General features: G+C 46.2%; 1 long non-coding RNA gene and 2 other non-coding genes across 3 annotated transcripts in view; 2 read left to right on the top strand and 1 right to left on the bottom strand.

Moving 5' to 3' along the window:
• LOC140400054 (uncharacterized) overlaps positions 1 to 21,022 on the top strand; it is a 155,026-nt gene that overhangs the window by 110,456 nt on the left and 23,548 nt on the right. The window lies entirely within an intron of this gene.
• On the bottom strand, positions 13,744 to 13,834 carry trnap-agg (transfer RNA proline (anticodon AGG)). The gene is given in 2 exon segments: positions 13,744 to 13,779; positions 13,799 to 13,834. It is a non-coding gene; the product is annotated as a tRNA-Pro (tRNA).
• Positions 18,357 to 18,429, top strand: trnak-cuu (transfer RNA lysine (anticodon CUU)). Its single transcript has one exon. It is a non-coding gene; the product is annotated as a tRNA-Lys (tRNA).

Below are 21,022 nucleotides of genomic sequence, written 5' to 3'. Positions count from 1 at the left end.
GAGATTCACACGGATGATCCCAGGAATGGTAGGCCTAACATACGATGAACGTCTGAGGATCCTGGGATTATATTCATTGGAGTTTAGGAGGTTGAGGGGAGATCTAATAGAAACTTACAAGATAATGAATGGCTTAGATAGGGTGGATGTAGGGAAGTTGTTTCCATTAGCAGGGGAGACTAGGACCCGGGGGCACAGCCTTAGAACAAAAGGGAGTCACTTTAGAACAGAGATGAGGAGAAATTTCTTCAGCCAGAGAGTGGTGGGTCTGTGGAATTCATTGCCACAGAGGGCGGTGGAGGCCGGGACGTTGAGTGTCTTTAAGACAGAAGGTGATAATTCTTGATTTCTCAAGGAATTAAGGGCTATGGAGAGAGAGCGGGTAAATAGAGTTGAAATCAGCCATGATTGAATGGTGGAGTGGACTCAATGGGCCGAATGGCCTTACTTCCACTCCTATGTCTTCTGGTCTTATGGTCTAAAAGGGGAGGCTTGTGGCAGATATCAAGGGCTCAAAACAGCAGAAGTGCTAGAGGTGTACAGAATGTGCAAGAGGGGACTTAAAACGGGAATGAGGAGAGCAAAAAGAGACATGAACATAGAATATTACAGCGCAGTACATGCCCTTTGGCCCTCGATGTTGTGCCGACCTGTGAAACCACTCTAAAGCCCATCTATACTATTCCCTTATCGTCCATAAGTCTATCCAATGACCATTTGAATGCCCTTAGTGTTGGCGAGTCCACTACTGTTGCAGGCAGGGAACTCCACGCCCTTACTACTCTCTGAGTAAAGAACCTACCTCTGGCATCTGTCCTATATCTATCTCCCCTCAATTCAAATCTAAGTCCCCTCGTGCTGGACAGCACCATCCAAGGAAAAAGGCTCTCACTGTCCACCCTATCCAACCCTCTGATCATCTTGTATGCCTCAATTTATAAAAAAAATTAAAAAAAATTTTTTTTAATGTACCCTATTCATTTTTTCCAATTAAGGGGCAATTTGGTGGGGCCAATCCACCTACCCTGCACATCTTTCGGTTGTGGGCGCGAAACCCATGCAAACATGGGGAGAATGTGCAAACTCCACATGGACAGTGACCCAGAGCCAGGATCGAACCTGGGACCTCAGCGCTGTGAGGCAGCAGGGCTAACCCACTGCGACACTGTACTGCCCTATTGTATGCCTCAATTAAGTCACCTCTTAACCTTCTTGTCTCTAACGAAAACAGCCTCAGTCCCATAGCTTTTCCTCATAAGATCTTCCCTCCATACCAGGCAACATGCTGGTGAATCTCCTCTGCACCCTTTCCAATGCTTCCACATCCTTCCGATAATGCGGCGACCAAAATTGCACGCAATACTCCAAATGCGGTCGCACCAGATACTGAAAGGATACTGGCAGGTAAAATAAAGTTGTTAAGCTATTCTACAAGTACATTAAGGGTAAAATGATAACTTGGGGCAGAGTAAGGCCCATGATGGATCATAGTGGTAACTTGTGTGTGGAGCCGGGGGATGTAGGTGGGGTTCGAAATGGGTACTTTGTGTCAGTGTTCACCCGTGAGAAGGACAGTGTGGGTATAGAAACCAGGGAGAAGGATTGTAATAATATTAAAGAGATTAATATAGACAGAGAGGAGGTTCTGACTGGGAGGCTTCAAAGTAGACAAAACTCCAGGGCCAGATGAAATGTATCCCAGGCTGATGAGTGAGGCAAGCGAGGAAATAGCAGGGACACTGGCAATAATTTTCAATTCCTCTCTGGCCACAGGAGAGGGGCTGGCAGACTGGAGGATCGCCAATGTGGTACCATTATTGAAGAAGAGAGGAAAGGATTAACCAGGAAACTACAGGCCAGTCAGTCTAACCTGTGTGGTGGGGAAACTATTGGAAGCAAATCTGAGACACAGAATTAATCTGCATTTGTAGAGGCAGAGATTAAAAGGTCAGCGTGGTTTGGTTTAGGGGAGGACATGTCTGACCAACTTGATTGAATTTTTCGAAGAGGTGAACAGGTGTGTAGATGAGTGAAATGCATTTGACGTAATCTACTTGGACTTCAGCAAGGCTTTTCATCGGGTCCCACATGGGAGACTGATGTGAAGACAATGCCCAAGGGACTGAAGGAAATTTGGCAAATTGGATCCAAAATTGCTGAGTGGCAGGAAGCAGAGGCTGTTGGTGGAGGAGTGTCTTTCTAATAATAATAATAATAATTGCTTATTGTCACAAGTAGGCTTCAATGAAGTTACTGTGAAAAGCACCAAGTCGCCACATTCCGGCACCAGTTCGGGGAGGCCGGTACGGGATTTGAACCCGCGCTGCTGGCATTGTTCCGCTGTTTAGTCCACGGTGCTAAACCAGCCCCTAGCCTCTGATTGGAAGATCATGTCCAGTGGTTTCCCACAGGGATAAGTGTTGAGGCCCTTGCTGTTTGTGGTTGATACAAATGCTTTAGATATGAATATATGAGGGTTGATCAGTAAGTTTGCTGCTAATATGAAATTTGGTGGGGTGGTAAATATTGAGGAGGATAGCCTCCGAATACAGGACGACACAGATGGACTGATCAGTGGCAAACGGAATTCAATCTGGAAGAGATGCACTTGGGCAGGACAAACAAGACAAGAGAATACATGATAAATGGCAGGACGCTGGGAGGCACGAAGGACCGGAGGGATCTTGGTGTGCATGTACACCAGTACCTTAAGGTAGCAGAGCAGCTGGATACAATGGTTAAGGAAGCCTATGGCAGTGTGGATCAAACTTTTTAACTGGGGTCCCATTTTTACCAACCTGCCATCCTTCGGGACCCTCGCTGGGCGGCCTTTGCGACCATCGCCAGCTGATCTTCGCGACCCACCATTTTCACTTGACTTTAATGTGACAGGTGGGCCTGCTCGGTCCCCACGATCTCACTTGCTTTGTTATTCAATGTTACATTTCTGATAATGACTTCAGCTGATGATTGAAGATCTCACTGCATCCGTTGAAAAAAATTACAGAGGTTTGTCCTTGAACTCGCCATGTTTATTCTTCAAACGTCTTTGACAATTTGAGGTTTAAACATTCATTTGCCAGTAATTCCCTGCATGTAACACCCATGAAATTTGACTCCTGATTGCAGTGGCACAATTTATAAACCCACCCCTCAAATACTCATCATTGTGGTGCTTTGTTCCTGTTTTCAGCTTCTTCATGGGTTGTTCACCAGAGACCCTGGAGTTCACTCCAGCACTGCTGGCAGCTGCAAAATGGAGGAATCTCTCTCGGGCCCAGAACACGTGATGTCAGCGTACGGGGCATGTGACCTGCTCGCTGGCACCGCCTCCAGTGGGAGGACTCCAGAATTTGCTGAAAATAACTGGCCTGGGACTGTGCACTGACATCAGGAAGAGTCGGTCCACCTTGCGCACTACTTGATAAGGCCGGCATGCGCGGGATGGCCGTTAATCTCAAACAGCCATCACAGCCAGCACTTTTAAAAGCTGATCGTGACCATTGGCCATTCCTCCCGCAATCTGGATTACCGCCACCCTCCTGAAACGTTCCCGAGATCGACCCACAGGTCACGACCGTGAGCTTAAAAATGCCAGGCCTATGGTACCCTTGTCTCTAATAGCTGATGCACAGAGATTAAGAACAGGCAGGTTCTGCTGCAACTATAAAAAAGTTGGTTAGGCCTCAGCTAGAGTAATACAATCACAGACATACTGTATCGGAGAGTGAGTAAATCCCACACTCACACACTGTATCAGAGAGTGAGTAAATCCCACACTCTCACACTGTATCAGAGAGTGAGTAAATCCCACACTCACACACTGTATCAGAGAGTGAGTAAATCCCACAATCACACACTGTGTCAGAGAGTGAGTAAATCCCACACTCACACACTGTATCAGAGAGTGGGTAAATCCCACACACACACACTGTATCAGAGAGTGAGTAAATCCCACACTCACACACTGTATCAGGGAGTGAGTAAATCCCACACTCACACACTGTATCAGAGAGTGAGTAAATCCCATACTCACACACTGTATCAGAGAGTGAGTAAATCCCACACTCACACACTGTATCAGAGAGTGAATAAATCCCACACTCACACACTGTATCAGAGAGTGAGTAAATCCCACACTCACACACTGTATCAGAGAGTGAGTAAATCCCACACTCACACACTGTATCAGAGAGTGAGCAAATCCCACACTCAGAAACTGTGTCAGAGAGTGAGTAAATCCCACACTCACACACTGTATGAGAGAGTGGGTAAATCCCACACTGTATGAGAGAGTGAGTAAATCCTCCCCCCACACACACTGTATCAGAGAGTGAGCAAATCCCACACTCAGAAACTGTGTCAGAGAGTGAGTAAATCCCACACTCACACACTGTATGAGAGAGTGGGTAAATCTCACACTGTATGAGAGAGTGAGTAAATCCCCCCCCCACACACACACTGTATCAGAGAGTGAGTGAATCCCACACGAGCGCATCGCGGGTGAGGCTTCCCTGGCCCATTACAACAAGCGCAGCACCATCAGCTTCCGGGAGATCCAGACCGCCGTGCGCCTGCTGCTGCCCGGGGAACTGGCCAAGCACGCCGTGTCGGAAGGGACAAAGGCGGTGACCAAGTACACCAGCTGCAAGTAAAACTCCACAATGGACTGAAAACCACCTCAAACACAACGGCTCTTTTAAGAGCCACCCACAATCTCTGTGAAAAAGCTGCACCATCTTTTCCCGCATTGACTTGATGAGAAATCTCTTTGTGGAGGATAGAGATTTGTCCCGGTCCAGAATGTTGTGAATGTGGCTTCATACCCGCCCGTCACAGACACTTTCACACAGAAGAGACAATCTGAATTGAGAGCGGATTTTAAACCCAGTCTGGCATTTGTGACGGACAATGAGGAGAAACACAATTTCAGGAGGGAACTATTTAAATTTAATGATAACTATATTCAGAGTTTAACAACTGGTGAGTTAAATTCATAAGGAAATTATTATTTTTTCTCTCGGGTGTTGTATTACCCGCTCCCGGAACAAAGGCGGGAATGAAGAGGTTATTTTCGTGTTGATCTGTTTATTCCGCAGTTTTCCCAGGGGACGGAATCAGCGAGATTTGAGCACACACAGGACCTGAGTCCATTGCAGCGCTTTAAGATCTGCCTCTCCCCGGCCCTCCCTATTCTCCGGACACAAAGCTGCCTGTTCCACCGGCTGGATAGAGTCGGGGATTCTCTCCACACTTCCCAGTGTAACATTCCCCCGCTTTCAGGAGAGAGGCTCAGAAATCAGCCCTTTCTCTCTGTCCCTGTGAAGCCTGTGTGAAGGAGTTGGTTGGTAATCTCGATGTTTCTGCTTTTGCAGTGAGCTGAGATTTGCTCCGTTTTAAATTGCTGAACGGGGTCTTATTACCGCCGGTTACAGAGAAAAGATTGACAAATTCAAACTGTTACGAAAATAGCGCCCGGATTCTGGCATGGAAAAAAATCAATAAACAGATAACAAAGTGTGAGATGCAAATAGTTTCCTGAACATTGAGCCGGTCCGTTATTTGGGATTTTCCTGCACTGAAATTGGCGGGATTTTGGGATTTGAAAATGTCAGCCAATCAAAACCTGTAGCTCCTTCTCTCCAGCTCTCCAGCTGGTTCAGGCAGAATTCACTCCGCCGCCTTGGCTTTGTGCTGAAAGCTGTTATTATTCTGTTCTTTTCACAGCCCCCAAATCACCTCATTAGCAGCTGTTTTTAGCGGGAACGGAGCCTTCTCCCAATTCCTGAAATGTTCATTGATCCATCATTTTATTCCCAGTAATTCTCCGCAGGGTAACAGTCCGGAGTGGGATGATTCCAGAGCGGAATAAGGAGAGTCTGAGGACTCAATCCCACTCCCTGTTTTCAGTGAAGGACACTCGGTCCTGACTGAAGACTAAACGGAGCGTTTTCCTTCCGGGAATGCTGTGAACAGGGATTGATTCCCGCCCGGGACAGTTAGAAAGCGAGAGGAGAATGAATCACATTTAAACTAAATGTTAAACCCGCGCCTGTGATTGGTGACGGGAAGCGCTGAATTAAATCAAATAAATAGAAGGGATTTGAAATCTCTGACTAAGGACGACTTTATTTGAATTCGCTCCTTTCCCACAATGAAATTGGCGGCTTTTTGAAATGGACAAATTCTCAGCTTCTGCCAGTTGTTGTGGGTAAATCCCGCCGTCTTCTGTTTCCAGTGAGCTGATTGGTGCAGAATATAGGCAAATGAGGTGAACTGAGCAGCGACCAATCAGAGGAGCCGTCAGTTTATAAAAGAGTAAATGCTGGAGAAATTGTTCATTCTGTGAAAGTGTTTGTGAGATTGTGACAATGTCTGGAAGAAGAAAGACCGGCGGTAAAGCTCGGGCCAAGGCCAAGTCTCGCTCCTCCCGGGCTGGACTGCAGTTCCCGGTGGGCCGTGTTCACAGGCTCCTGAGAAAGGGCAACTATGCCCAGCGTGTGGGGGCCGGAGCCCCGGTCTATCTGGCTGCGGTGCTCGAGTATCTGACCGCTGAAATCCTCGAGCTGGCCGGCAACGCGGCCCGGGACAACAAGAAGACCCGCATCATCCCCAGACACCTGCAGCTGGCCGTCCGCAACGACGAGGAGCTCAACAAGTTGATGGGAAGGGTGACCATCGCTCAGGGTGGGGTGCTGCCTAATATCCAGGCCGTGCTGCTGCCCAAGAAAATCCGCGCTGGCGCCGGCAAGAAGTGAAGCGACCATTCTTTAATCTAATAACCCAAAGGCTCGTTTCAGAGCCACTCACTTTATCTGAAAAAGGGCCAACTATTGTCTGTCCCTCAGATTCTGCTCTGCTACTTAATGTGCAAATGTTTCACGCTTTATGACATCAATCCGCAGCGCATTCTGTGCAGATTATTTACATGTTCAGTATTTATGATACATGTGAATTGACGGTGTTTATTGGGGATAAAAGTCTGTGAACTGAATTGATCTTAGTTTCAATAAGATTGCTCAAAGAAGGAAGTCTAACTTGTAATCTATCCGCAAGTGATTCCGCTCTTTTAATGTGTAGATGTTTCTGTAAGTGGGTTACTGTATGTCTCGCTTCATACTCGGAGCCTCAGATTAACATCAACCCCTGGCTCACACCTCATTCTGGAACCGCTGCAAGTCCATATGGTGTATGTACACACACAGTGCTGTTAGGGAGGGGTTCCAGGTTTGGATGGTGCCTCGCGGAGTAAAGTTGTGGGATTCGAGCCCTGACCTCCAGAGGAGACTGCGACCTGAATTCGGCCATCCTGACGTATTCGAAAGGTTAGGTGCGATTGGGCCGAAGTCGGGTGGTCTTTCCGTGGGTCAGTGCTGACTCGATGGGCCGAATGGCCTCCTTCCGCACTGGAGCCATTCTACGATTACTGAAATAGGGTGAAAACTGCAGCATCAGGACACAAGGACAAGTTACGGTCTCAGGCCAGAGTAAGTGTCCAAAGTAATGACACACACAACATTAGAAATCAATGAGATAAATACATTTATTGTGGACTGGTGCCATCTCCTGGCAGAACGGGAGCCGTGCGACACGGACACTCTCATTCAGGAGCATTTTACATTGGAGTGAAATAACTTCCGCTCAGTATGAATGTGTTCCAAAACAGTTTATCAAGCTAATCTAAAGTACCAATTGGAATCTGATTCTTTCAATGAGCGATGGTGGTTTAGTCGTGAGCATAGCTGCCTTTCAAGCAGTTCACCCGGGTTCGATTCCCGGCCATCGCAATAAAAAGCTGGTTGTATATTTTTGCGCCACTTCGTGAGTTTCAAACCGAGAAAGAGAAACAGTTCCGAACTCAGAATTTGGGCGCAATTGGGGAGTGAACTAAGTAACTTTCTCATCATTTTTTAATGTGGTTTCAATATGGACAGTGTTCCACTATTCACCCACAAGCCGTCAAACAACAGCTAAAAGCCGCAGCTTTTTCACTTCACCCTCATGAAGTGGACCAAACAGAGACACAACAGACACGTTACAGACGAGGATGGGATTTGAAGCCACGTGTACAGAGCACAATGGATTATTGTGCATCACCTTAACCACGTGGTACAGCTGCTTTACTTCAGGGCCCTTTAGTATCCTTCAATCTGACTTCTCTGCGTTTCTTTCGCACAGTTGCTGATGTACAGAACACAGTCAAAGTGTAAATGAATAAAAATAATCTCTGAGTTAATTTGCGCTTGTGGCGCAACGGGAGCGCGCCTGACTCCAGATCAGAAGGTTGCGTTGGAATCATGTCAGGCGCACGGAGCTTTTCTGCAGCTGGTTCCAGGAATTTCTCTCTGTGTGGGAATGTTCTCGAAATGACTCCATTCCACGATGCAAATAATATATTTCATATTTACCCGGTTGAGCAAATTTGTCAAATAGCAGGAAATTCATCTAGTCCTGTTGAAGCAGAATGACAGTGAGTTCAGTAAGAAATGTTTACAAACAACAGCAATTTCTTTCTGCTCAATGTACACAGTTATAGTGATCTGTATTAAACAGCAGGAGCGGGAACCGCAGTCCGCAGTCTTCACCTTCACGGTGAGTCTGAATTTCAGTTTGGGGGTTTCAGAGAGAGCGGATGTTATTGTGGAAACTGAAGTCACTTTTCCTGTGAATGGAGCCGGTTAAAGAGCCCTGGCCGGCCTGAGAGTCCCGGAGCCTCCATGAATCTTCACAGCTCACAGAGTGAAGGGCTTTTCCACTTTGAAAATGACCATGTCCGGCAGCTGGAGCTTTCCCTTGTATTTTCTGGGATCTGGGAAACAGCGGATCATCAAAAAACAGAAATGAAACACATATAATTGCAGTATTTATTTAAATGGGCTAAACATCAGTGCGCATGGCCTAATGGATAAGGAGTCTGACTTTGGGGAAATCGAGTGATGATATCAGAAGATTGCAGGTTCGAGGCCTGCCGCGGTCGTTTTATACAGAAATCCGGTATAACTTGCTGACAATCCAGTTTTCCTTCCTCAGCTCAGTTTATTCAATTCTCTCTCATCTTAGTATTTCGTTTACCCCCTAATTAATCCACAAGATCTGTTTGATTTGGATAAAGAAATGATTGTGTATCAAGCGGTTCAATACAATTCTGTGGAGGGAATTCTAATGTCCTCAGGAAGATGGTTAGAGTCATAGAGTCATAGGTGTTGACAGCATGGAAACAGGCCCTTCGGCCCAGCTTGACCATGCCGCCCAGTTTCTATCACTAAGCTAGTACCACTTGCCCGCATTTCGCCCATATCCCTTTCTACCCACCCTGCCCATGAAACTGTCCAACTGCTTTTCAAAAGATAAAATCGTGCCCGCTTCCTCACCACTGCCACTGCCTCACGAAGCCCGTTCCAGATGCCCACCACCCTCTGTGTGAGGAAATTTCCCTTCTGCTCTCTTTTGTATCTCTCCATTCTCACCTTAAACCTATGCCCTCTCATTCTAGACTTCTCTACCTTTTGGAAAAGATGCCGACTACCTTAGCTATGCTCTTCATTATTGTCTCGACTTCTGTAAGTTCACCCCAAGACTCATACAGTCCAGGGGGGAAAGTCCCAGCCTAACTAGCCTCTCCTTATAAATCACCATCAAGTCCTGGGAACACCCTCGTATATCTCTTCTGCACTCTTTCTAGTTTAACAATATGCTTCCTATAATAGGGTGAGCATAACTGAACACAGCATAACGTGTGTGGTCTTGCCAATGTATTGTACAACTCGGTAGCATTGTGGATAGCACAATTGCTTCACGGGTCCCAGGTTCGATTCCAGCTTGGGTCACTGTCTGTGCGGAGTCTGCACATCCACCCCGTGTGTGCGTGGGTTTTCTCCGGTTTCCTCCCACAGTCCAAAGATGTGCAGGTTAGGTGCATTGGCCGTGATACAATTGCCCTTAGTGTCTAAAATTGCCCTTAGTGTTGGGTGGGGTTATGGGGATAGGGTGGAGGTGTTGACCTTGGGTAGGGTGCTCTTTCCAAGAGCCGGTGCAGACTCGGTGGGCCGAATGGCCTCCTTCTGCACTGTAAATTCTATGATCTATGAACTCCAGCAAGACGTCCCAACTCCTGTATTCAATATTCTGTCCAATAAAAACTAGCATACTGAATGGCTTCTTCACCATCCTGTCCACTTGCGACTCCAGCTTCAAGGAGCTGTGAACCTGTACTCCTAAATCTCTTTGTTCTGTAACTCTCCCCAACTCCCTCCCATTAACTGAGTAGGTCCTGCCCTGATTTGATCGACCCAAATGCATCACATCACACTTATCCAAATTAAACTCTATTTGCCATTCATCGGCCCACTGGCCCAAGATGTTTAATAATGAGCTGGATCAACTGTTTTTTTGTTCAGAGGGATGTAAGATTGTGTTACTGGACTGGGAATCCAGAGGCCCGAACGAATCTTTGGGACACGGAATAAATCCCACCATTCAAATTCACTGATTTAATAGATTTTCAGGGGCGGGGGGCGGGGCTTGACAGGATAGATGCTGAGAAGCTGGTTCACCATGTGGGAGAGTCTTGGACCAGAAGGAATAATCTCAGAATAAGTGGCCGCCCATTTCAAACAGAAATGATGAGTAGTTTCTTCTCTCGGAGTATAGTGTATCTGTAGAAATGTTTGCATGAACCGAATAGGGCTGTAAAGGGTGGGTCAGTTAATATGTTGATATTATGATTTTGAACATCTCCATCATATCTCCTCTCTGCCTTATCCTCTCCAAGGAGAACGTTCCCAACATCTCCAATCTAGCCTCCTAAATGGAATCAATCCTGTAAACCTCTTCTGCACGCTGCCCAATACGTCCACAGCCTTCCAATATTGTGGCTCCCAGAGCTGTGCAAAATATTCCATCTGATGTCTAACTGGCGCCTTGTACAGATTCAGCATAACCTCCTTCCTCTTGTTCTGTTTTCCACTCGTTATAAAGCCCAGAATAAGATTTGCTTTATTACCTGCTCTCTCCACCTGTCCACCTTCAATGATCTATCCACATATACACCCAGCTCTGTCTGCTCCTACATCCCATAAATAGTTGAGGGGCAGCACGGTAACATAGTGGTTAGCACTATGGCTTCACAGCGCCGGGTCTCAGGGTCGATTCCCACTTGGATCACTGTCTGTGTTCTCCGTGGGTTTCGTCCGGGTGCTCCGGTTTCCTCCCACACTCCAAAGATGTGCAGTTTAGGTGGATTGGCCAGGCTAAATTGCCCTTAGGTTAGATGGGGTTGCTGGGGTGCGGGGATAGGGTGGAGGTGTTGGCTTCAGGGGGGTGCTCTTTGAAGAGTCAGTGCAGATTCCATGGTCCGAATGGCCACCTTCTGCACTGTAAATTCTATGATTCTATACTTCCCTACCAAAATGCATAATCTCACACGTCTCCAGACTGAAAATCATCTTTTGTCGTTTGAAGTTCTAGACTGTCCATGGCACAGTTTCCAAAATTTCCAAGTTTGTACCATCCCCAAACTTTGAAACTGTTCTTTGTACACCATGATCTAGCACATTGTTCTATATCAGGGAAAGCAAATGTTCCAGTAGGGAGCCATGTGAAACACTACAAACCTTCTTCCAGTCCGAAAAGTCTCTATTGACCATTATACTCTGTTTCTGATTATTGAACCACATTTATATCCATATTGCTACTGTCCCTTTTATTCCAGGAGCTACACATTTCGCTAATTCTGCGCAGTTTTAGTTTCCTTATTTAGGGAACGATGTAAATATGTTGGAGACGGTTCAGAGAAGGTTTCCTCGATTGGTGCCAGGAATGAGCCTTTCGTCAGTGGTAGGGAAATTACTGGAGAGAATCCTTCGAGACAGAATCTACTCCCATTTGGAAGCAAATGGACATATTAGTGAGAGGCAGCATGGTTTTGTGTCTCACTAACTTGATAGAGTTTTTCGAAGAGGCCACAAAGATGATTGATGCAGGTAGGGCAGTGGATGCTGTCTATATGGACCTCAGTCAGGCCTTTGACAAGGTCCCTCATGGTAGACTAGTATAAAAGGTGAAGTCACACGGGATCAGGGGTGAGCTTGCAAGATGGATACAGAACTGGCTAGATCATAGAAGGCAGAGAGTAGCAATGGAAGGGTGCTTGTCTAATTGGAGGGCTGGGACTAGTGGTGTTCCACAGTGATCAGTGCTGGGAGCTTTGCAGTTCGTAGTGTGTATAAATGATTTGGAGGAAAATGTAACTGGTCTGATTAGTAAGTTTGCAGATGACACACAGGTTGGTGGAATTGCGGATAGCGATGAGGTTTGTCAGAGGATACAGCAGGATTTAGATCTTTTGCAGATTTGGGCGGAGAGATGGCAGATGGAGTTTAATCCGGACAAATGTGAGGTAATGCATTTTGGGAGGTCTAATGCAGGTAGGGAATATACAGTAAATGGTAGAAGCCTCAAGAGTATCGAAAGTCAGAGAGATCTATGTCTACAGGTCCACAGGTCACTGAAAGGGGCAACACAGGTGGAGAAGGTAGCCAAGACGGCTACGGCATGCTTGCCTTCATTGGCCAGGGAATTGAGTACAAGATTGGCAAGTCATGTTGCAGCTGTCTAGAACCTTAGTTAGGCCACACTTGGAGTATCGTGTTCAATTCTGGTCGCCACACTACCAGAAGGATGTGGATGCTTTAGAGAGGGTGCAGAAGAGATTTACCAGGATGCTGCCTGTTATGGAGGGCATTAGCTATGAGGATCGGTTGAATAAACTCGGTTTGTTCTCACTGGAATGACGGACGTTGAGGGGCGACTTGATAGAGGTCTACAAAATTATGAGGGGCATAGACAGAGTGGATAGACAGAGGCTTTTCCCCAGGGTAGAGGGGTCAATTACTAGTCAATTACATAGGTTTAAGGTGCGAGGGGCAAGGTTTAGAGGAGATGTACAAGGCAAGTTTTTTTACAGAGAGGGTAGTGGGTGCCTGGAACTCGCTGCTGGAGAACGTGATGGAAGCAACGACGATAGTGACATTTAAGCGGCATCTTGACAAATACATGAATAGGATGGGAATCGAGGGATACGGACCCAGGAAGTGTAAAATATTTTAGATTCGTCATTGGTCAGGCAGCATGGTCGGCACGGGCTTGACGGGCCGAAGGGCCTGTTCCAGTGCTGTACTTGTCTCTGTTCTTTGTTGTTCTTTGAGCGGGTTTGCTATTGAGGAAAGGTTAGAGAGACTGCACTTGTTTCCAGTGGAGATGTGAAGACTGACAGTTGATTTGATTGAAGTACATCAGATTTTGAATTGTCTTGACAAGGTGGACGTGGAAAGGATGTCACTGCTTGTGGGAGTGAAAAAAACGGATGTCACCCTTTTCGGACGTAGATGGGGAAATTTCTCCCTCGTAGAGAGTTGTGCGACTTTGGAACTCTACCTCAGAAGGCGGCGGAAGCGGGACATTGATTATTTTTAAGGCAGAGATTGAAAGATTCTTGTTCAGCAAATAAATCAAAGATTTATCGGGGTTACATACAACCATTGCATTCAGCCAACTACCTGGATGCACAAGCGTTCGTTTGTTTTACATGTTTGGGGATACATTCAGAGTCCTACACCATGGTGAAACGGTCTTTAAATGATGTGTTCGTTTCTTCACGTGTTCAGCACTGATATATTCTCTGGGGCGCAAACCTGCTCCCGACTTCATTCAATGATCGTCGTGATTTTAAAAAAAGCAACAACAGGGCTCGTCCGGGATTTGAACCCGGGACCTCTCGCATTTTATCACAAATGGTAGCCCCTAAGCGAGAATCATACCCCTAGACCAACGAGCCAAATCACATTTGCGACTCACTCAAACCAGCTTATCATTGCCTCCCGAAGCTTATTGTATCAGCTCAATTGTGCTGGAGCATCTCGAAAACAAGGACTCCTACATCAGACTCCTATTTATTGACTACAGCTCCGCCTTCAACACCATAATCCCAGCCATGCTCATATCAAAGCTCCAAAACCTAGGACTTGGCTCCCCACTCTGCAACTGGATTCTCGATTTTCTGACCAACAGACCACAATCAGTAAGAATGAACAACAACACCTCCTCCACAATAGTCCTCAACACCGGGCCTCCGCAAAGCTGCATACTTAGGCCCCTACTCTACACCCTGTACACACACGACTGTGTGGCAAAACTTGGTTCCAACTCCATCTACAAGTTTGCTGACGATACGACCATAGTGGGCCGGACCTCGAATAACGACGAGTCAGAATGCAGGCGGGAGATAGAGAACTGAGTGGAGTGGTGTGGCAACAACAATTTCTCCCTCAATGCCAGCAAAACGAAAGAGCTGGTCATTGACTTCAGGAAGGAAAGTACTGTACACACCCCTGTCAGCATCAACAGGGCCGAGGTGGAGATGGTTAGCAGTTTCAAATTCCGAGGGGTGCACATCTCCAAAAATCTGTCCTGGTCCACCAACTTCGATGCTACTACCAAGAACGCTCAACAGCGTCTATACTTGCTCAGGAAACTAAGGAAATTCGGCATGTCCACATTAACCCTTACCAACTTTTACAGATGCACCAAAGAAAGCATCCTAGCTGGCTGCATCGCAACCTGGTATGGCAGCTGCTCGACCCAGGACCGCAAGAAACTTCAGAGAGTCGTGAGCACCGCCCAGTCCATCACACAAACATGCCTCCTATCCATTGACTCCATCTACACCTCCCGTTGCCTGGGGAAAGCAGGCAGCATAATCAAAGATCCCTCCGACCAGCTTTCTCACTCTTCCAACTTCTTCCATCGGGTAGGAGATACAGAAGTCTGAGAACACGCATGAATAGACTCAAAAACAGCTTCTTCCCCACTGTCACCAGACTCCTAAATGACCCTCTTATGGACTGACCTCATTAACACTACACCCTGTATGCTTCATCCGATGCCAGTGCTTTTGTAGTTACATTGTATATGTTGTGTTGCCCTATTATGTATTTTCTTTTATTCCCTTTTCTTCTCATGTACTTAATGATCTGTTGAGCTGCTCGCAGAAAAATACTTTTCACTGTACCTCGGTACACGTGACAATAAACAAATCCAATCCAATCCAGTCAGTGGTGTTGTGTGGAAAGTAGGATTCAGTCTGTGGAACTCCGTGTCCCATACTCTATATGTTCAGAGTGACCATTGCACAGTCCTTGTGGAGACAAGGCCCCATCTTCACATTGAGGATTCGCTCCATTGGGTTATTTGATACTACCACCCTGCTAAATGCGATCAATTTTGAAATATAATTCATGTATATTTCAGTCTCTGACACTGTATGACAGAGTCAGATTCATTCCATATTTATAATATTCCGGTAATTCCTAGGATTGTTGCACATCTACTGTAACAATCTGTCTTTGGGATTCAGTTAAATCGCTTTGAGAGAGTCTCTGGGACTGTCTGAGAGTCTGTCATTCATTCAGTATATTTCATTCTCTGAAATTCTGTGTGAAGGTGGAACTAAATCTGTAATGATCAATCTCTGATATTGTTATAGAGTGGATAAAATCATTCTGTTGTTTGCCAGTTTCCGTTAAAACGTCTGCATATCAGAATCATGACAACACTTTCAGTGGCATTGCGCTTGTGTGTCCGTTGGGGGGGGGGGACATTTAGGCATTTGGGTGGTGAATGAATCTTTACCTCTCAGTCTCTGATGTGCACAGTAAGAAGTCTGACAACACCAGGTTAAAGTCCAACAGGTGTGTTTCAAACACTAGCTTTCGGAGCACTGCTCCTTCCTCAGGTGTATGAAGAGGTATGTTCCGGAAACATGTATATAGACAAAGTCAAAGATGGAAGAAAATGTTTTGAATACGAGCATTTGCAGGTAATTAAATCTTTCCAGATCCAGAGATAGGGGTAACCCCTGGTTAAAGAGGTGGGAATTGTCTCAAGCCGGGACAGTTGGTAGGATTCCGCAATCCCAGGCCAGATTGTGCGGGGCGAATGTAATGCGACATGAATCCAAGGTCCCGGTTGAGGCCGTACTCATGTGTGCGGAACTTGGCTACAAGTTTCTGCTCGGCGATTCTGTTGTCACGCTTACCCGGAGATCAGAGGCTGAATGCCCTTGACTGCTGAAGTGTTCTCCGATGTGTTCTCTGGTGTGACATGTGAATATTCGAGTCATTCTCTATCTGCAGTCTCTGCTGCTGTGTGTGGCTCAGGTCTCCCCAGACCAACGAGCCAGCCGCTGATTTGATCTCAGTTAAAATAACTTTTAATTGCGTCCCAAAGCCGATCAGTTTCCCCACAATTATAAATCAGAAATGTGAATGAACAATGTGACATTTATCTCTCTGTTCTGGTGATGATCAGAAGCAGTGATGTCAGATTTCACCACTCGACAAGTCGGCCTGTGGTTGCGCGTCGGCAATATCGTGTTTATGTCATTCTGCCAGTCAGTGGGTTCAGTTGGCATTTTAGGAGAAATTCGAAGCCATCATGACTTCCCCAGTGGTCTCATGGTTAAGGTGTGAGTGATGTTAATCATGATGTGATCAAATGAGTGTCTGTTTCAGTCTTTCCGCAGGGAGTTTTCATGCTGAGGAGAAACATGTTGGACATGGTCTGGGAATGTTTCACTCCGGTCCATTCCCAACATATCCTGATCTGATGGGATGGGCTTTTCCTTCCAATCGTTGCAGGAAACATTATTAATATTGATTAATATTGGTTAATTATCATTTATAAAGTATTGTTTTATACGTTTAGTGTAGTTTATTTAAAAATGCTGATTACCAGACGCGATAAATTTTTGCTTTCATTCCTTAAACAGCCAAATTGGGTGAAAACCATCAATGAGAGGCAATGGGAGCCCCGGTCTTTTGTGTGGTCAGTGGTTTGTTTATGGAGCTGAGTAAATATTCCGGAGCAGAGCCGCTGCGAGCGGGTTTAGAACCTCCTCGGGAATACAATAATGTGGGTTTGCCGTTTGTGTCCACACATCTGGATAGGAATGGAGCTGCTGCTGCACGGGCAGCTGGACAAGCAAGAGGCACAGATATTGACCAACTGCACCCGCTCCAAACAGATTCCCCAAATTACCGAACAAAACAAAAACAAGCGCAACTGATCTTTTATGGTATTATGACATTCTCTCTGAAATCAATATACCAACACCTCTTGAAGATTCGATTTGCTGTTACAATTCACTCTGTACTGTCTCAATGTCAGCCGTAATTCCTTCCGAGCTCTCAGACAGGCGCTGACTGGTTAAAAGTTTGCTTCACTTTTCAATGTCCGGCTCAATAAAATCAATCACAGGCCCATGATCTGCTTTCCTCCTGTTCTCAGGCACATCCATTTTGTACAAGGGCGCACTAACTGGTTTTCAGAGTAAGAGTCAGACTGCAGTCACCTCGTTCTCTCTCGATCCCTTTATCTCAGAGCCACCTCACAACCAGGAATGGAACTTCTCACAGAGCCAAGAATGGAATAGTTTGTCGATTCTTCCACTGATTCAGGACCGTCCATCACCAGGACGTATTCGTCCAAAAGAGTTGGGGTGAGATGGGGCTGAGTTTCACTGTATCCAATCAGTCCCCGGAGAAGCACAAAAACAGTGAGTGAGGGAGAGAGAAAGAAACAAAGAAACAGATAGAGAGATAAAATATGTTCCATTTCTAACACGATCTTTTTACCCAGAAATACATTCAGCTGAATGAAAGCAAATCACGTTTCCATCTTTATATTTTGTTCAGTTTCCCAAAAAAATCTTACATATCGGACTGAACTCGAAGAACGTTCCAACCGTTTATTTACAGCCAATCGGAATTCCGATTCAGTCCGGAGTCGGCGGCTTGTGCGAGGAGTTGAACAAACATTCCGAATCAAAGTCGCTGCGAGCAGGGCTCGAACCTGCGCGGTAAAACCACACTGGAGTTTAAGCACAACGCCTTAACCACTCGGCCATCGCAGGTGCGTCCAATGTGTCATTCATTAGTAATTTGGTCGATAGAATACATGATGATCTGATGACGCAACTAACATGATCACGTGTCGGGATTCCGGCAGTTCCCCGGATCGCGGTCAGAGCACAAGCCAGGAGCAGCTGCACAACTATTAAGTCAGTTATTTTTATTCCAACTCCTTGGTCGCCAGTCATTGAGAGACCAGCATTTCTACATGGTGTCAGGAGTGGGCAGTATGGCAGAAGGACTCCACCGCATCAACATCCTTGGATCATAAATTCGTAGAATATCCAGCTCAGAAGGAGGCCATTCGGCCCAACGAGTCAAGACTAACCCTCCGAATGAGCACCGCAGCGACTCTCGACAGGAAGAAGTTTAATAGTTAGTGCAGCATCAGCCCGGCTAGCTCAGTCGGTAGAGCATCGGACTCTTAATCCCAGGGTCGTGGGTTCGAGCCCCACGTTGGGCGGTCTATATTATTATCTGAAAATATTGATGCTGAACGAACTGTTTTGACAACAGGAACTCAAGGTTATGTCGCTGGACTGGGAATCCAGAGGTCTGAACTAACCCTTGGTGGCAAGACTTAATAAATCTGGAATTGAAATTTCGTCTCAGTAATGGCGCAGAAAGGTTCTGCTTCAGAGAGGCCATATTTCCACAACAGGGAATGATTTGACACAACCACAGTGAAGATCTGTCACAGGCAGAGTCACGGTTCCACGACAGAGAGAGCAGTTACACAGCAGAGAGCTCAGTTACACAGCAGGGTGCACAGTTACACAGCAGAGAGCTCAGTTACACAGCAGAGAGCTCAGTTACACAGCAGAGAGCACGGTTACACAGCAGAGAGCTCATTTACACAGCAGAGAACACGGTTACACAGCAGGATATACATTTACAAACAGGGCCTATATGTGTGCAGCAGGAAACACATTTTCGTAAATAACCAGTTTTTCCATCTCAGTATCTTGCTGGTTTGCTCGGCACCTTTTCTGTGTGTCATTGTGTGTGTGTCCTGATAGTCTCTTCCTGCTTTACTGTGTGTCTTTCTCTGTCTGTCACAGCCGTGCTGATGTTACGTATTAATCTCACTTTTCCCAAACAGACATTGTGATTGATAGATACAGAAAGATTTCCACACTGACATTCAGTACCAATGTTTGATAGAAACTGAATCCCACCCTCACATACAGTACTAGATATTGACTCATATTGAAGGAACCCTGCTCTCACAAACTGTTCCACAGACTGAGTTGCAGAGTGTTCCCTCCACTCGCGAACACTACCTGTGATTTCCAGATCCAGAACAAATCTCAGTCAGGTGAGTAGCAGAGTTTGATGGGTACGACATGGATTCCACAATCACCTTCTCTCCGCCACATAACCAGACGCAGTCGGCACTCGGAGTCTGTGGTCCAGATAAGAACATAAGAACTAGGAGCAGGAGTAGGCCATCTGGCCCCTCGAGCCTGCTCCACCATTCAATGAGATCATGGCTGATCTTTTGTGGACTCAGCTCCACTTTCCGGCCCTAACACCATAACCCTTAATCCCTTTATTCTTCAAAAAACTATCTATCTTTATCTTAAAAACATTTAATGAAGGGGCCTCTACTGCTTCACTGGGCAAGGAATTCCATAGATACACAACCCTTTGGGTGAAGAAGTTCCTCCTAAACTCAGTCCTAAATCTACTTCCCCTTATTTTGAGGCTATGCCCCCTAGTTCTGCTTTCGCCTGCCAGTGGAAACAACCTGCCCGCATCTATCCTATCTATTCCCTTCATAATCTTTATATGTTTCAATAAGATCCTCCCTCATCCTTCTAAATTCCAACGAGTACAGCCCCAGTCTACTCAACCTCTCCTCGTAATCCAACCCCTTCAGCTCTGGGATTAACCTAGTGAATCTCCTCTGCACACCCTCCAGTGCCAAAGAACAACAAACAAAGAACAAAGAAATGTACAGCACAGGAACAGGCCCTTCGGCCCTCCAAGCCCGTGCCGACCATACTGCCCGACTAAACTACAATCTTCTACACTTCCTGGGTCCGTATCCTTCTATTCCCATCCTATTCATATATTTGTCAAGATGCCCCTTAAATGTCCCTATCGTCCCTGCCTCCACTACCTCCTCCGGTAGTGAGTTCCAGGCACCCACTACCCTCTGCGTAAAAAACTTGCCTCGTACATCTACTCTAAACTTTGCCCCTCTCACCTTAAACCTATGCCCCCTAGTAATTGACCCCTCTACCCTGGGGAAAAGCCTCTGACTATCCACTCTGTCTATGCCCCTCATAATTTTGTATACCTCTATCAGGTCGCCCCTCAACCTACTTCGTTCCAGTGAGAACAAACCGAGTTTATTCAATCGCTCCTCATAGCTTATGCCCTCCATACCAGGCAACATTCTGGTAAATCTCTTCTGCACCCTCTCTAAAGCCTCCACATCCTTCTGGTAGTGTGGCGACCAGAATTGAACACTATACTCCAAGTGTGGCCTAACTAAGGTTCTATACAGCTGCAACATGACTTGCCAATTCTTATACTCAATGCCCCGGCCAATGAAGGCAAGCATGCCGTATGCCTTCTTGACTACCTTCTCCACCTGTGTAGCCCCTTTCAGTGATCTGTGGACCTGTACTCCTCGATCTCTTTGACTTTCAATACTCTTGAGGGTTCTACCATTCACTGTATATTCCCTACCTGCATTAGCCCTTCCAAAATGCATTACCTCACATTTGTCCAGGTTAAACTCCATCTGCCATCTCTCCGCCCAAGTCTCCAGACAATCTAAATCCTGCTGTATCCTCAGACAGTCCTCATCGCTATCCGCAATTCCACCAACCTTTGTGTCGTCTGCAAACTTACTAATCAGACCAGTTACATTTTCCTCCAAATCATTTATATATACTACAAAGAGCAAAGGTCCCAGCACTGATCCCTGTGGAACACCACTGGTCACAGCCCTCCAATTAGAAAAGCATCCCTCCATTGCTACTCTCTGCCTTCTATGGCCTAGCCAGTTCTGTATCCACCTTGCCAGTATGTCCTTTCTCAAG

The sequence above is a fragment of the Scyliorhinus torazame genome, chromosome 24 (assembly GCF_047496885.1).
Source record: "Scyliorhinus torazame isolate Kashiwa2021f chromosome 24, sScyTor2.1, whole genome shotgun sequence".
NCBI classification, from domain to species: Eukaryota; Metazoa; Chordata; class Chondrichthyes; order Carcharhiniformes; family Scyliorhinidae; genus Scyliorhinus; species Scyliorhinus torazame.
This window is presented reverse-complemented; position numbering and strand designations above follow the sequence as displayed.